This window comes from Zeugodacus cucurbitae, chromosome 6 (genome assembly GCF_028554725.1).
Source record: "Zeugodacus cucurbitae isolate PBARC_wt_2022May chromosome 6, idZeuCucr1.2, whole genome shotgun sequence".
Classification (NCBI taxonomy): domain Eukaryota; kingdom Metazoa; phylum Arthropoda; class Insecta; order Diptera; family Tephritidae; genus Zeugodacus; species Zeugodacus cucurbitae.
In genome coordinates this window covers 12879308-12895737 of record NC_071671.1, presented here as the reverse complement: position 1 = coordinate 12895737, position 16430 = coordinate 12879308, and positions in this window count along the sequence as shown.

Genomic DNA, 16430 nt, shown 5'->3' with positions numbered 1-16430 from the left:
TCTTCATGGTCGGGTAATGGAACATCTGTTCCATCGTCATCGATTGGGGGATCGGGTTCGCCATCTCCTGGTGTTGTACTCTCACTGCCATTCAGCAGGTCGGAGAAGTGTTCCCTCCATAATCCCAGTATGCCCTGGACATCGGTTACCAGATTACCACCTTGGTCTCTACATGAGGATGCTCCGGTCTTGAAACCTTCGTTAAGTCGCTTCATTTTTTCATAAAATTTTCGAGCATTCCCTCTGTCTGCCAGCTTCTCAAGCTCTTCGTACTCACGCATTTCGGCCTCTTTCTTTTTTTGTCTGCAAATGCGTCTCGCTTCCCTCTTCAGCTCTCGGTATCTATCCCATCCCGCACGTGTTGTGGTCGTTTGCAATGTTGCGAGGTAGGCAGTCTGTTTTCTCTCCGCTGCGAGACGGCACTCCTCATCGTACCAGCTTGTTTTTTGTCGTTGCCGAAAACCAATTGTTTCGGCTGCAGCGGTACGCAGTGAGTTTGAGATGCCGTTCCACAGTTCCCTTATACCGAGATGCTGATGAGTGCTCTCAGAGAGCAGGAGTGCAAGTCGAGTAGAGTATTTCGTGGCTGTCTGTTGCGATTGCAGCTTTTCGACGTCGAACCTTCCTTGTGTTTGTTGACGGGCATTCTTTGCTGCACAGAGGCGGGTGCGTATCTTCGCTGCGACCAGATAATGGTCCGAGTCTATATTTGGTCCTCGGAGCGTACGCACGTCTAAAACACAGGAGACATGTCTTCCGTCTATCACAACGTGATCGATTTGGTTCCGCGTGTTTCGATCAGGAGACAGCCAAGTAGCTTGATGTATTTTCTTATGCTGGAATCTGGTACTACAGACGACCATATTTCGGGCCCCAGCGAAGTCGATCAGCCTCAGGCCGTTTGGCGATGTTTCGTCATGGAGGCTGAATTTTCCGACTGTTGTGCCAAAGACACCTTCTTTACCCACCCTGGCGTTAAAATCACCAAGCACGACTTTTACATCGTGGCGGGGGCAGCGCTCATAGGTGCGTTCTAGGCGCTCATAGAAAGCATCTTTGGTCACTTCGTCCTTCTCTTCCGTTGGGGCGTGGGCGCAAATCAGCGATATGTTGAAGAACCTCGCTTTGATGCGGATTGTGGCTAGACGTTCATCCACCGGGGTGAATGCCAGGACTCTGCGACGGAGTCTCTCTCCCACCACAAATCCAACACCAAATTTGCGCTCCTTTATATGGCCGCTGTAGTAGATGTCACAAGGACCCACCTTCTTCCGTCCTTGTCCCGTCCATCGCACTTCTTGGATGGCGGTGATGTCAGCCTTAAGTCGTATGAGGACATCAACCAGCTGGGCAGAGGCACCTTCCCAATTAAGGGTCCGGACATTCCAGGTGCATGCCCTTATATCATTATCCTTAAAACGTTTGCAGGGGTCGTCATCAAAAGGGGGGTGTCTCATCCGAGGCTTTCGTAGATTTTTCATTGGGGGGTGTTCTTATGTGGTGGGTCCCAAACCCTACGCACAACCGCATAAGCGGGCTTCGCCTTCTCACTTTAGCTCGCCTTCAAACGGATGTCTGTTGGCTACCCAGAGGATACTTGGTCTAAAACCGGAAGTCGTGAGCTGCTTGAACCATGTGGAGAAGAATCGTTTCTGGCCACTCCCAAGTGAGTGACAATCAAAAACTTTCCTCACTTGCGTGAACTTCTACACATGATCCCATCCTCCTTACATACATAGAGTCAAAGAAATGTCAAAACTATTAAAAATACCAAGCGAGACCAAGTCGTTCTCCACCTGATCTTTCCAACGGATTAGAGGTCTTCCTTTTCCTCTGACCAAAAATCTTTCGCAAAACCTTTCTCTCGAAAACCCCAAGAGTCGTCTCATTGGATGTTGACATAGTCCACGCTTCTGCACCATAAATCAGGGCGGAAATAATGGGCGACTTAAACAGTTTGATTTTGGTTCGTCGAGAGAGGACTTTACTTTTTAATTACCTACTCAGTCCAAAGTAACACCTGTTGGCAAGAGTGATTCTGCGCTGGATTTCGAGGCTGAAATTGTTGGTGTTGTTGATGCTGGTTCTAAGGAAGACGAAATTATGTACAACATCAAAGTTATGACTACCAACAGGTTGTTTTATGGCAGGAGATAATTCGTTTTGTCCTCGTTCACTACCAGACCCATACGCTTCGCTTTCTTATCCAGTCTGGAAAAAGCAGAACTAACGGCGCGGTTGTTGCTTCCAATGCTTCAATATCATATTTTGTTTATACCTAAATTATGAATTCACGCATAATATTAATATTTAATAACTTTGATATTGTTTTTCAGACATTTACCTTAAAAGATAACGTCAAAAAGCTTTGATTGATAACTGTCTAGCTGTCCATCGCAGAGGGTTGCACTGAGCAGTGCAGGGAGATATTTCTCAAAGCGAAAAAAATTACAAACGCATTAGCATTTGTATACAAATATGAGTACTTTGTAGTTACTTTTGTGTAATATTATAAAATCAAAATTATTAAAATATTTTTTTTTTTGTAAAAAAAATGTAACAAAACAAAAAAACTACAAAAAAGTTTCCCATCAGTTAACTAATTTTTTCACACCTCCCTTTCTACTTTTAATTCCATTTTTATAACTAAAGCTATAAAAAATCACTGCACATCATCTATAAAAAATATATCATACCCACCAGTTCACATCATCACAAATTTATGCAAATCAAGTTGCCATTATAACATGTTCGTTGCCAATGCAACATTGCCGTTTGCAATTTGAGACATTTCAGTGACATAATTCCTGACAGCGTGACGAATTTTGATTGATAACAGTTCAGCGGGAAAAATCACGCCGCATTACAACACGCCATGACATAATGTGGAAAATCTCAAACGGGATAGGTGAGTGCATACATAAGTGCCATCATTTGCTGTTGGTTAAAAATCTAAAAATCTACATACATACTTGTACACAATACCTTTGAGACAACCGTGGCGAATTTATACAACAGCAACAACTTCAGCGTTCGTCCGTTGATCGAGTAGTTGTAAAAGCTGTCAAATTTTTAGGATTGATTGCGTGCACCTTTTCGAAGAGAAAATCGTTTAAAATACCGTTGTAAGCGTTATGTTTAGGAGCGTGTGCATAACAGTGGCTGTACTTAGCCGAGATTAGCGCCATGTGTAGCTTTTTATTATCTCCACTTTGAATGGGTTACAAGGGAATGTTGACGTAGTCTTTTAGACATTAAACTCTTCTGTTTGAATGACAGATTTATGCATAATTTAGTGAGCATTTAGGTAGGTTTGTTGAAAATATTTGAGACGAAATGTCACAGTTTTTCTTATATAACCGTTTTTTTTGTTATTTTAAACTGGTCCTGGCAGCTGTTGCCTTAGTTCTTTAACATTAGATGAACGCTAGTTGTATAAGTGACAGTTAAGGGCCAGTTCAAAGGACTACAACAACTGGATTATAAGTTACACCACATTTCATTGTGTTTAGACTATATAAATACAAAGCTTCGCAACGAGAACGTCTGAACTCCAAACGGTTCTCATCGAAGTCGTTGACGAATTCAAAGGCGAGTTTCATTCAAAAATTGAGTTGCTTCAAATTGGTTGGAATTGGTTGTCTCAACAGTAGTGAAAGATTCAAGCGTATAAAGATAAGTATATTTAACTGCTTAAAGGTGTTCCAAGACCTTCTGTTTGATTTGTAAAACTTCGGATCTTTGTAAGTACCCAAATGCTTTCTATTTCGTTTCAAAATATATATAAACTAACTCGATTTCTTTTTTTTCTCCATTGGCATTACAAGCGTGGGTCGGTCTGGACCGAGAACACAATGCTTCGCTAGTTGCGAAGTCACCTTAGTTGTACATCCCAAGTGTAGACAGGTCCCTATGCACTTGGTCCTTCCATTGAATGCTTCGGCGCTTTTGCTTTCGTTGTCCACCCATTTGTCTCGAATTGAAGGAACTTTTCACTGTAGTATCGTCTTCCAGACTTGACCTAACTAGGGCATTCGTTGGATATTTATGAGCTTAACTATGTGTATCCATGTCACCATAAATCTCATACAGTTCATGGTTCCAGATTCTTCGGTACTCCTCGTTCACAGCTCCAAAGATCTTTCTAGTTCTCTCGAATGTTCCAAGTACCTTCTCATTTTGGGTTGTATCGAACATGTTTCTGTGCCGTATAATAAGATGTGAATGATGAGAGACTTATAGAGCGTAATTTTGATTCGTCAAGAGAGGGATCTACTTCTCAATTGCCTACCGATCGCAAAGTAGCATCTGTTGGCAAGAGTTATTAAACGCTTTATCAGCAGGCTTAGATTGTTGGTGGCATTTATGCTGGTTCCGAGATATAGGCCTGGATATAGGCGGCAAAAAGCTGCCCTGACGACTCTGTTGGTAAGGCCTATAATATCAATCTCATCCTCATATTCCTTTGCTTTGTCATTTTAGAATATATAGTTGTATGTTTTAAGGTTTTGGAATTTATTTTAGAAAGTTTTTCAGAAAGTCTAGGTTGATCGGGACAAGCAACTTCTTAATAACAGTCCACTTTACTTATTCAGTAATCAAAATATTTGTTTACATTATTAATGTACATAGTTTTTATGTCTAAATATATATTCTCCAGAGGAATACAGTTATCTAATAATTGTTATAGCTGTCTAGGATTGAAAGATTAACCAGCAAAGAGTTCTGAATGTTTTATCAATCAATATTTTTAAAGGAATCGATATTACTTGCTAAACAAATTATTATTCCAGGAGGCTTGTTGAGCAGTTATTCTGTATGGGGTTAAGAGAGATATCCAGCTGTTGGACTGATCGTCATTCGGATAAATTTTTGTTTAAGTCCAAGGCTGTCTTCTTGCTTTCGTCGTTCATATTCGGAACCCGTAAACCGTCTAAGTGATTGTTCTATCAGGTATTCACTACATTTAATTAAATGTTCTCTCCGAGTTTTTGGCTTGCGTTTTCAGGATCTTATAGCGGATTTGTGTCTTGGACATTTTCGACGTTTCTTTTTTATTTCAAATAGCAATACAAAGTAATATCTGTAATGCGTAAACTCCACCCTCACAGCTGACTAACTTCTACATTAGATGTAAGAAGGAAAATAAATAAAGAGAAAATAACGTTTTTTTCTGGTGTTTATTTCTTTTGTTTTCCTTGAATTTAGAATATTTAAATCAACAGAGCAATGTACAACGAATTTTCTTGACTAGCTGTACATATCTACTTACCTACATATATTAATATCCTATCATATATCTGCATTCGAAGTAATTCCTTTCTGACAAGCATTAATTTAAACTAAAATATTCTCAAGCAATTTCCACCCTCAATTTTTCCTTTTTCTTCGGTATATCTTTGACTAAACAAGCTTCCGTTGGCGCACCCCTCATAAAATGTGTTCATGAACTCGAGGCACAAACAAACATATCTAGAAACAACTTAGTTACCACGGAGAACTAGTTAAAAATGCGACCTGCGTAATTAATTTCGATTCTAAAAGAAATTCCGCTTCCTTTAAGACGCTAGAAAACAATAGGCAAATGCACGAGGATAACGGCGAAAGGAAGCGGAAATTGTAAACAAAAAGTGGAAGAATGAAAAAAAAAAACTGGGAAAATGTAAGTACTTTGCATGCAAAGTCAACTAGTTGTCATCATTTATAATTTACCTTCCTCCTCGACTAAGGGACCTAGGAGATGTGTGCGCTCATCTAATAATACTTATATTAATGAGTGAATATTCGCTGGCGGCATACTCTTATGTGTAAGACACTGCAACTCGCTTGCATTTCTCGAACTTAAATAGGCTTCTAAATTCTAAAATTGCATTTAATAAATGTACCTTAGCAAATTAGTTTTGAAAATTGCGGGTAAAAATTTCCGCATTGTGTCGTTTTGCGCAACCAACGAACGGCGATCGAGCGAACGACCCTGTGTCTGCCTTGTTGAAAGGCCACTTCGCAGAATGCTGCAAGCGACGGCGCAATGCGGGCCGCAAAACTAATTGATTTTTGTTCATGGTTCAAGAGTGGTCCAACGAACTAAATGAAAAAGTGGTATTAAATAAGCGGCGCATGTGGCTAACAAATCACACAATTTGTTGTGGACATTAAGCACAATACAGATGTGTCAGGGGACAATTGGCGGCAGGACAATTGCGTAAATGAAAAGTTGACTCTCAGCTGGCAAACCGTATTCAACTAAACAACTGGCGAATGGTCAAAGTGAAAGCAAAAGAGCGCTGCAAATCAATTGAAAATCTATTGGGAAAACCGCAGATTTATTTTGACAGCAAGCAATGCTTAATTAGAGTCTATTTAAAGTGGCTTCAAGTGAATTTAAACGATGGATTCTATAAGTAGATAGATGTACTCTAGGTCTCAAAATTATTTAATTATATTATTCTAAATCACTTTAAGGAGAATGCTGTCATCTGTAGTTAGTTCACATAGGAGAGGAAGTTCTGATTTGCATTCAGTTGGGAGTGGTCAGGAACGATTCGTTTGAATGTGGCTCAAGAAACTCAAGACCTCCAGTCTTAAACCAAGTATCATCTAACTTACAATAGCCAACAGACATCCGTTTGGAGGCGAGATAAAGAGAGTAGATGAAGTCCGCTTATGCAGTTGTGCTTAGGATTTGGGATCCACCACATAACAAAACCTTCTCAATGAAAAGGAAACAACAGCCTAAGCTGAGAGATCTCAAATGATGACGATCACTGCAAACATATTAAGGACTACGATTTAAGCGTGTGCAGCCGGAATGTCCGGTCCCTTAATTGGGAAGGTACCGCTGCCCAGCTGGTTGATTTCCTTGTAAGAGTAAGACTGGCCACCGCCATTAAAAAACTGCGATTGATGGGACGTGGCACCTGTACCACAGCAGCCATATAAAGGTGCGCAAATTCGGTGTGGAATTCGTGGTAGGATAGAGACCCTTGTCGGTCCTGGCATTCACTCCGGTAATTGAACGTCTAGCCACAATCCGCCTTAAAGCGAAAATTTTCAACTGATTTGACCGAAATCCATGTCGACTCTGACGATAAAATCGTCAACTTCTAAAAACTCCGAAAAAGTTCCCGAACAATTTTCCTTTATACGATTTGTTTTTGAGATGAACAAAACAGAACTCTAAAGTATGGCCGAGAAGTTCTTCAGACAAAAATACGAAAAAAGGTTCTTTAAAAATTTTAACTAGTAAAAAGCAGAAGAATTTTAGAACAATATATTTTAGTATACAAAACATATTTCAAGGATTTCTCAACTTTATTTCGGTATTTTCTATGAGAGGTATCCAGGCTCAGGATTGGAATGGTTCGGTACTGAATATTTGAATAATTTCACCGACGTCTTCTAATGTTCCCGAATTGAGATATAGAAGAACCTAACCAGATCTTACGATTGAGTTTTGTGAAGATCTCAGCACTCGCAGAGTTAAACTTCGGGAGATTGATTCTCGTACAATAAAGCGCACAGTATTACACTCCATGTTTTTTTAACTCCAGACACATTTTACTTCTTCATTAATACTTTAACAGAGACAGAGTACCTATAGCTCGTGCCAAAGGATAACCGACTAATACAATCATATTACAAATTACATATTAGTTTTATATTCCTTTTTCATAAATTATTTTCTATTTGTCCCGAAAACTCGCACTTCACTCCCTCTCAATTTCCTAATTCCGATAAACTACCTCATAAATATCATACTTTGATTTTTAGTGCCAGCAACTTCCGCCTATTTCGGCGTTTTTGTAAGTAATATCCTTCAAAAGGAAAAACTACTACAGCTGCTGAATTTCCTACGGCTACTATGTTACGCAGCGGCCAACGTCATTTCAACACTTCATTTCGGCATATCATCATATTTATATCAAAAATTTTATTTGGTCATAAAATTGCAACATTGCATTCGTCATGCTAGTCCCTCGCCTTGCCAGTGTCTCTCTCTCACTCTCTCTTTTTCTTTCTTATGTGCTCGTTCAGCTCCTTGCTGGCGCATCCTTAATCGCATTTTTATGATTTTTATCACATTTTTGATGGACATGTGTGCGCTTTTGTTAGAGTTTATGATTTTCCAATTTCGGAATTTTATAGACGTTAATGTAGAATTCATTTCTTAATTTTTATCTATTTATTATTTTGAGGGGGGGGGAAGAAAATATCAGTGAGTTTTACGAGTGTTTCCGTCTAGACTTTACATCATTTTGTCACTTTAGAGGACATTAGCATCTTTCGAGACATTTTCGTATGCGTATTTCGTATCCATATTGATTGATATGTGTGTGTTTTGTGTTGTTTGCATGGCATAACACTTCGCTCTGATTTATGATGGGAACATCACAGATATTCGCCAAAATTGTGTCTACATTTTGACAGTTTATTGCTCCGTTTGAAATATTGACAGCTTAATATCTAAGCTGTGAAAAGCAATAAGATTTGTGGAAGATTTGCTGAGTATTACATTAGAATTTCGTCCTGAGTGTAGGTATGTTCTTGTGTGTGTAGGAATATATTTGAAATTTAAAGTATTTTCATAAAAATTTTATTGTCGTAGGCGTTTTTAACAATCACGCTCTATACTTTTATGTCTTCATTATCATTGTTATCTAAATTTCTGGTCGTTACTGAAGGCTCGAAAAGTAGTAAAGAATATCCTATCTCTTTTCCCTCTTCATTTCAGGATACAATAACGGTTCTAAGCATTGTCCAATAGCATAACTACAAATAGTTACCACAAATGCTTCGAGAGCAAAAGTGTCGATGTTGACTCTAGTCTGGGTAGATTATTTTCTTCAAGAAGTAAAATCCATCAGAACCTAATTAGCATCAATCACAATTTATCAAAAGTTATCCAAATTAACTTGTTGATCCTACCTTAACTTAAATTAGTAAAAAACTAACCACAGATTCTCACTTTGCGTAGAGGTTCTCTGATGCCATCGAAAATTTGAAACACAAATTAAAGCTATCTGATCAGAAATTCCAGATGCTGATGGTGCGGGTATTATTCAAATTAAAAGATCCTCTAAAAGTTGAACTTTATAATACATATGTATGTACAGAGACTATTACTGGGACAAACGATAGAATATTTATAAACGTTAAATTTTCACATCATTTCTTCACTGATTTTGAATGCTATGGGTTTTATGTGATTTTTTTTATGTTTCAATCACAAATGTCCACCTAGGAATTTTATTGAGGCCCATTGTTCAGTATTATTTCCCAAAATTTTTGCATCGCTTCCATTATCAGTCTAAAAGCGGAGCTAAAGTAAAAATGCCTTTCGATTATCGTATGTATGATGGACGTATAAAGAATTTTTCTTTGTCTGCACTTTGCTCGCCGCAATGCAAAAGATCTTATTCCTTCAAATCGATTTCTTCCAAGAATTGCTGGTGTTTTAGAGGAACGTAATTAAATGGACTTGTTTCTAGGAGTACTGAATGACAACATTGTTGTAAATGGGTGAGATATTGTTGAAAACTGTAAAAAACCAAGCATGTCTCGATATAAATCGTGTCGATCCTGTAGAAACAGTTCGTCGTTCGTCTACTGTACAAATGCTTTTTGGAATGACTGCCCGATGAGATTCAATTCGATACATGAGTGAAGTTTCGTGGTTTGAGATTGTGCTTTCTGGCTGAAATTCGATACTAAGTGATTTGTACATATAATGTTATTGATTTAATCCACGTCGAAAGTAACAGATTTTTACAAACATTAATATGAACTCATTATCAGTTTCAAGGAAATCCCACTCAGACAAAATATATTTAAGTCAAAAATTAATCTTCTAATCCCTAACATTTCATAATCACTTTTTGATACAGGATCGAGTTCTTCCAATAGTGTAATAGTTTCACTGGTTAATCGCGCTTCGAATCGATAGTATAATATCATCTGAACTCTTACTAGAAAATCTGAAGAATTTGCTTTATCCAACAGCAATTTCTATAACGAGAAAAAGAGGCAGCTGTCTAACTTGTGTATATTTCCACTGATGACTTCAAACTGAGGTAACTGTCATATAAAACATATGTTCAATAGAGCTTCCTCGGCAGAGACACCAGAGCACAGCACAACAGTTTTAAACACCATCGCGATCTATCAGATATAGAAGTAAAAACCTTATGCAGATCTATAGTACGATCAGAGCGTTTTGTTGAGTCCTAAAACATAATTAATCGAAATTAGTAATTTTGGCGTCATGAAGGAATGTTTTTTTTATAGTTTAAGTGTATTCCCTTCGTCTGGGGAACAGTCACAGAACCGATAGGCCTTAACCTGACGTATCCTGTCGTTCAAAGCGATGTTCGAGGCCTTCTCCGAAAATTCAAGAACACTTTTCAAAATTTTTTTGTAAACATTTAAAGTGTTTTTGGAGTATTTTGAATTTAATTAATCGAAATTTTATGCAAATGCCTTAATCCTTATTTTTTACAGAACTTAAACTGCTTCCAAAATATTCCACACTTCTAAGGATTTGCGATTATAAGAATATATAATTTACTTTAAGCAATTGGTGTTAACAGATGTGCTTCCTGGAAGTTGAATTATGCTATGTCTTATGAGAAACCTTTCCACACGATGCCATCAAACTGCAATTAGTAATGTGATACTTCTATTGAAAGGATAAACCGCAAATTTCCGCTACAACAACAACACAACGGCATGTGTAACTGTATTTTAAAAGTAGAAACATAAAAAATAAGCAGCTTAATGTGAAACTTAAGTCGCACAGCAGCAACTAAACGCAGAAACCACAAAAGTAATTTTACACGTTAACGGTACACATGCACATACTGTTGAGGCATGCAACGTTTTTTCACAGGACATACCATACAAACAGTAGCTACAAACCGTTAACGCTCGTAAAAAGTCGGTTTGTGGCATTTTTTACGATTTAAATGCAAAGGCAAAACAAAAGCACAAAAGTAGTTAAACTTACAGCAACAACAATGTCCAAATGCAGTGAATGTCAAACGTAGATTTCGGTGATGGATTAGTTGCGCTGCCAAGACAATGCACTGCAACTGCATTCACAAAAATTTTCTTGCATTGGAAAGACATAAATTAGTATTAACTAATAAAAAGTTTCAAAAAAGTAACATTTTTTGACATGACGTTGAGGAGAGCTGCAAAACTGCCGGAAGGAGAGTGAGGAACAACCCTTGGCGCTAAATGACAGACTATATACTTGCCAGTGTTTGTGTGTTCGTACAAATGTATGCATACTAAGGTAACTGTAAATACGAAACGTCGGCGCTCATAAAATGCGTAAGTCCATTAAAGCGATAACAGCTGATTTGAATGTGAAAAAATTGGAAATCTAAATTTTACAATAACATTGAACAGCGACGATCAGGTAAATGATATCCTTGTAAAATATGCTAAATGTCCTGTGCGAATGCTCTTAAGATTATGTACCTCGATATGCCACATACAACAGATATGTTTGTGCGCGGCAATCCGCAATAATGCCATTAACAAGATTATGTATGGGCAATAAATGTGGCGCATCTTGCCAAAAGAAAGTGCTATACAGTTGGTGTGTCTACTCTCTACTATCATCTAGCGCTGTCTCACTTCTACCTACCTCGGCTCGATCATGGCTGCATTCGTTGCAGATCGTTTGTATGCAAAAAGGTACAAGGAAACGGATATTTACATACCTTCTCATGGGTATACAGGGTTGCCAAGCAATCTATTAAAAAATATTCATAGTAACTGCCGACAACTGACAACTGTTTCTAGAGTTTTGAGCTTAAAAGTTTCTCACAGCCTTTCAAGGCTCTACGATAAAGATGACATAAGCCTCAAATAAAATCAATAGGGGTTCGGAGTCAGCTTTTTAACTTACTTCATTCTTTTGCCTATATTATCTTAAGACTTAGATATTCAGAGTCTTGGCTCTCACTTCACTGTTGGCAGTCATAACTTTGTCGATAGTTTCGTCTATCTTGGAACCAGCATTAACACCAATAACAATGTCAGCCTCGAAATCCAACGCAAAATCACTGTTGCCAACAGATGCTACTTGGGACTGTGTAGACAATTGAAAAGGACTTTACTTTCTCGACGAACAAAGCCCAAACTCTACAAGTCCCTCATCATTATCGTCCCTTTTTATAGTGCAGAAGCGGGGACGAAGTCGACATCCGATGGGACGGCACTAGGAGTTTTCGCTATATGGAACGATGAGTTATACGACGTCACTGGCTAGGTCAAGTTGTCCGAATGGATGAAAACACTCCAGCTCTGAAAGTTTTCGATGCAGTACTCGCTGGTGGAAGCAGATGAAGAGAAAGAAGAAAAGAGGAGAGTGAGTGTTTCGCTTGGTATTTCCAATTGGCGTCAATTTGCGAGAAAAAGACACCACGAATGCTACGATTTCTTCATAAGCTCATAGGTACAGAAATTAAATCTGAAAAGTTTAGCGCATTCTTCGAGATGACTTTCTTATTAAACACCATACTGATGGAAACTCTACACACACTTCCGAAGTAGCATCCAGCAAGAAAATCCCATCACACGCAAAACTGCATGCAAATCTACTTACTTCGAACGCTCATCACATTAAATGCACTTTGACAGTTGTAGCTGTTTTAATCAAAACTATCTGTTATTACAATATCAAATAAATGCAACAACTTATTGTCGGCGAGTGCACGAAGAAAGGGTTAAAAAGGGGCGCTTACAATGTAGGTAAACACTTTTTTGTTTCCAACCCTCTTGTCTTCAAGAAACATTGCAATTTTTTTATTCTGAAGTCCCTCTGTAATCTACAAGCAAGCTGCAAGAATTTGTCGATGATCTGCTGTACATTTCAATAAACGTCAATAACTGTATGTAGCTGTCAATTGACGGCAACTGCACAACGGATGTGTCAAGAATTGCAACGCTGACAATGTGTTTTGCAAATTATGCTGTCTGTTTGCGATGCGCAACATCCATTTCAAAGGGGAAGGGTAAATCGAAAGGGTTTGCTGGCGGATTTTTGCATGTGTTTTGGAATTATCGGAGAGTGTTGCGGTGTTTATCTGTAAATATGTACATTCGTAATTTGTAGGTAATTTATTTTGTGTTAAACGTTGCGATAACATTTGCATTAGATATTGAAATTGATTGAATTTAGGAGGTTAGGGGGTTGGAAGAATTGTGTTTATAAACTCAAGTTGTTTCAGAGAAAATGGTTTATCATTCGAATTATTATGGAATATATGTATAAATGTGTGCTTTTAATTTAAATGGTAATACTTACGTTAGAAATTAAGTATTTCTTAATATTTATTTTGAATTACTTATTGGAGTATATTCCATATCTCCTAGAAATTAAATATGTTAAATTAAAATGAAGAACTTTTGCTTTCGGGTTTCACACTTTGTTCGAATTTTTTTTACTATTCTCCAAGCTTTGTGCATTTATGATTTGCAATTCTGAGCTCGATTGAATTGGATTCGTAAACTCTTTTGAAGAGGAGGATGTGATTTTTGTCCTGATGCTTTCTTCCACTTTTACGGAGAACCAATGATCGATCAGTCCGCAGCTGCTTTGTATCATTCTCAGTTTACTATGCCATTGTACAGTTTCTTACGCCAGATCCAAGTTTTTCAGTTAACTCATCTTCATATTCCTTAAAAAGATCAAAATCGAATTCCGAGTAATTTTATTAAACTGCTAAAAAATTGTCAGAAGTCTGTAGCAACAAGCAATACAACTAATTCAAACTTAAACTCATGATGTCCTCAAACTTTATCCTTTATTAATAACTCATTTGTTTCAGTAGGTTTTCCAATAATTTACTAACTGTATCTAGGTTAGATATTTGCAGAAGTACAAACCTTCTCGGCGAGCCAGAAGTAAACGTTTGCTAAAAGAGCTTATCTGTTGCACCATAAAACGGAGACTTGAAATTCTCATCCCCAAGTGTCTGCGGATCATTTCAACAATATTGTGGCACTTCTCGTTTAGTAACCAAACGCTATGTAGACTAAGATAAGTGCAACCAATACTATGACAGGGGGGGGGGGGTTAAGGTTTGTTTCGTCGAAAAAAGACCTTTTTTCATGAATTTTGTTAGAAAAAATTATTGCTGTAGGTTTATTTTACTTATTATTGTATGAAAGTACAACATTTGAAGGATACTTAAAAAAAGTTTTATCGAAAAATAGCGAGGAATAACGGATTTATCGTCGATCTCTCGAGTTTTTTTGTTTTTTTAATTTTTCAATTTTTGGTACCATTTTCAAAAAAAATTGACGATTTTAGACGAAAAAATCGACCTATTTGTTATTGTAAAAATGTTAGTAATCAAAAGTTTTGGAAAAACCCGAAGTTATTCGAGAGCTATATATATGTAGAATATTTGTTCAAAATTTCAAAACGATCGATGCAGTAGTTTTTTCTGTAGGCTGGTCACCGACTTTAAAAATGACATATTTGGGAAAATCGATTCAAAGTTTTGTACACTCAGCGAAGATAGCTGGAGGTACCGTTATTCAACCTGCTGTAACTTCGTTAGTTTTTCTCCGAATGACCTAAAACTTTAACACAATATACTTGAGATGTTGATGGTTCAGAAAAAAACTAAAAAAAAATGAAAAAAAGTTGTCAAACCTTACCCCCCCCCCCCCCTTAAGAATAAATACTGTATATCTTGTATCTGGACTGAATCTACAAGTAAGCACGAGCATTGGTCGACCAAAAAGTATATGATTGGTGATACCAAATGAAAACAGGTCGCTGTCCACCTGGTCTTACCAAAGGAGTGGAGGTCTTCATCTTCCTCGGATCGAACACTTTCAAAACTGGAGTGATTTTGTTCATTCAGACAACATGACCTAGACAACGTAGCCGCTGTCCTTACATTCCCTGAATTTTTTCAATATCGCCGTATAACTCGTACAGCTCATCGTTCCATCTTTTGCGGTATTCACCGTTGCCAATGTTCAAAGGACCATAAATCTTCCGCGAAACCTTTTTCTCTCGAACTCATAGTGTCGTCTCATCGGACGTTGTCATCATCCATGCTTCTGCACTATGAAGCAGAACGGGGTTGATAAGGGAGTTGTAGAGAGAGGACTTTAGTTTTTAATTGCCTACCCAGTCCAAAGTAGCACCTGTTAGCAAGAGTGATTCTGCGTGGACACTGTTGGTGTTGTCGATGCTTGTTCCAAGGTAAAAATTATCAACAACTTCAAAGTTATGACTGTCAACAGTGACGTGAGAGCCAAATCTTGTCCTCGTTCACTACCAGACCCATACGTTTCCCTTCCTTATCCAGTACAAAGTAGATTCTACTTAGGATAATATTGGAGTTATTATAAGATGAAGTCAGAATCAGCGATACCATTCGCTAGAGATGGATCTACATACGTAGGAAGAACCTGGATTATATTTCTTGCTGTTGATCTTTTGAGAGCTTTTGGCTCTAGTTGTATGAAACTTCCTACTCTTTATGTTTTCACATGTTAATTCCATATTTAAAGACTCTTATGCCTTAATCAATTAATCAACTACGCAGAGATCCCTGAGAAAATCAATTTTTTCCTAGTAATGAGTTTAATATTTGTACTGATTCCTTTATACTACTTAATTTTCCTGAAAAATTTCGATATTTCATACTCGATAATTTTATAGTTCAATCGGTACATTCTAATAATAAAATACTAATATTTCAATATTTCGAACTAATTCAATATAACATCACTGAGAACCGAAAGAAAAAGTATTGCCCAAATTTTCCCACGAGTCGGAAATATTGTTGCAATTTCCTGTCTCACAGTCCAATTAAACATTTAAACCTGCTAAAACGGTGACACCCGCATTCGAGCAACTGTGGCAAGGTGCGTAAATGCTCATTGACTAACTGCTAGCACATATTAAACTCATTGAAATTTACAAACGCCACTCTCACTGCATTACTGCCCTCGATATACACACCTACGAGTACATTGTACAAATACAATTTGTATTGTCCCTCAGGTTCCGAGCTAGGGTACCACAGTAGCTACCTGTTGCAACCACTCCATTGCGCAGTCACCTGTGGCGACACTCCGCTTTGGCCAGAGGGGGAATCAGAAAGCACATGTAAGCATGCAAATGAAAGCCTAAAGAGACACAAAAAATCACAAATTCGAAAATTGAAGTCGCGGCTTTACAGCTGGCAACGAACTGCAGTCGAGGCAAGGGAAGAGTTGACGTGCCAGAATAAATACAAAAAAAATAAAGATTCTGAAAAATAAAAAAACAAATTAATGTTCGCGTATTTTGTGCAATGTCATTCACACGTTGTGCAGTGGCAGGGAACACGTGTGCAACAACAAATGAAAATTTACAGAAAAAAAAATACAGAATTTTTAAAAAACGAAATTTT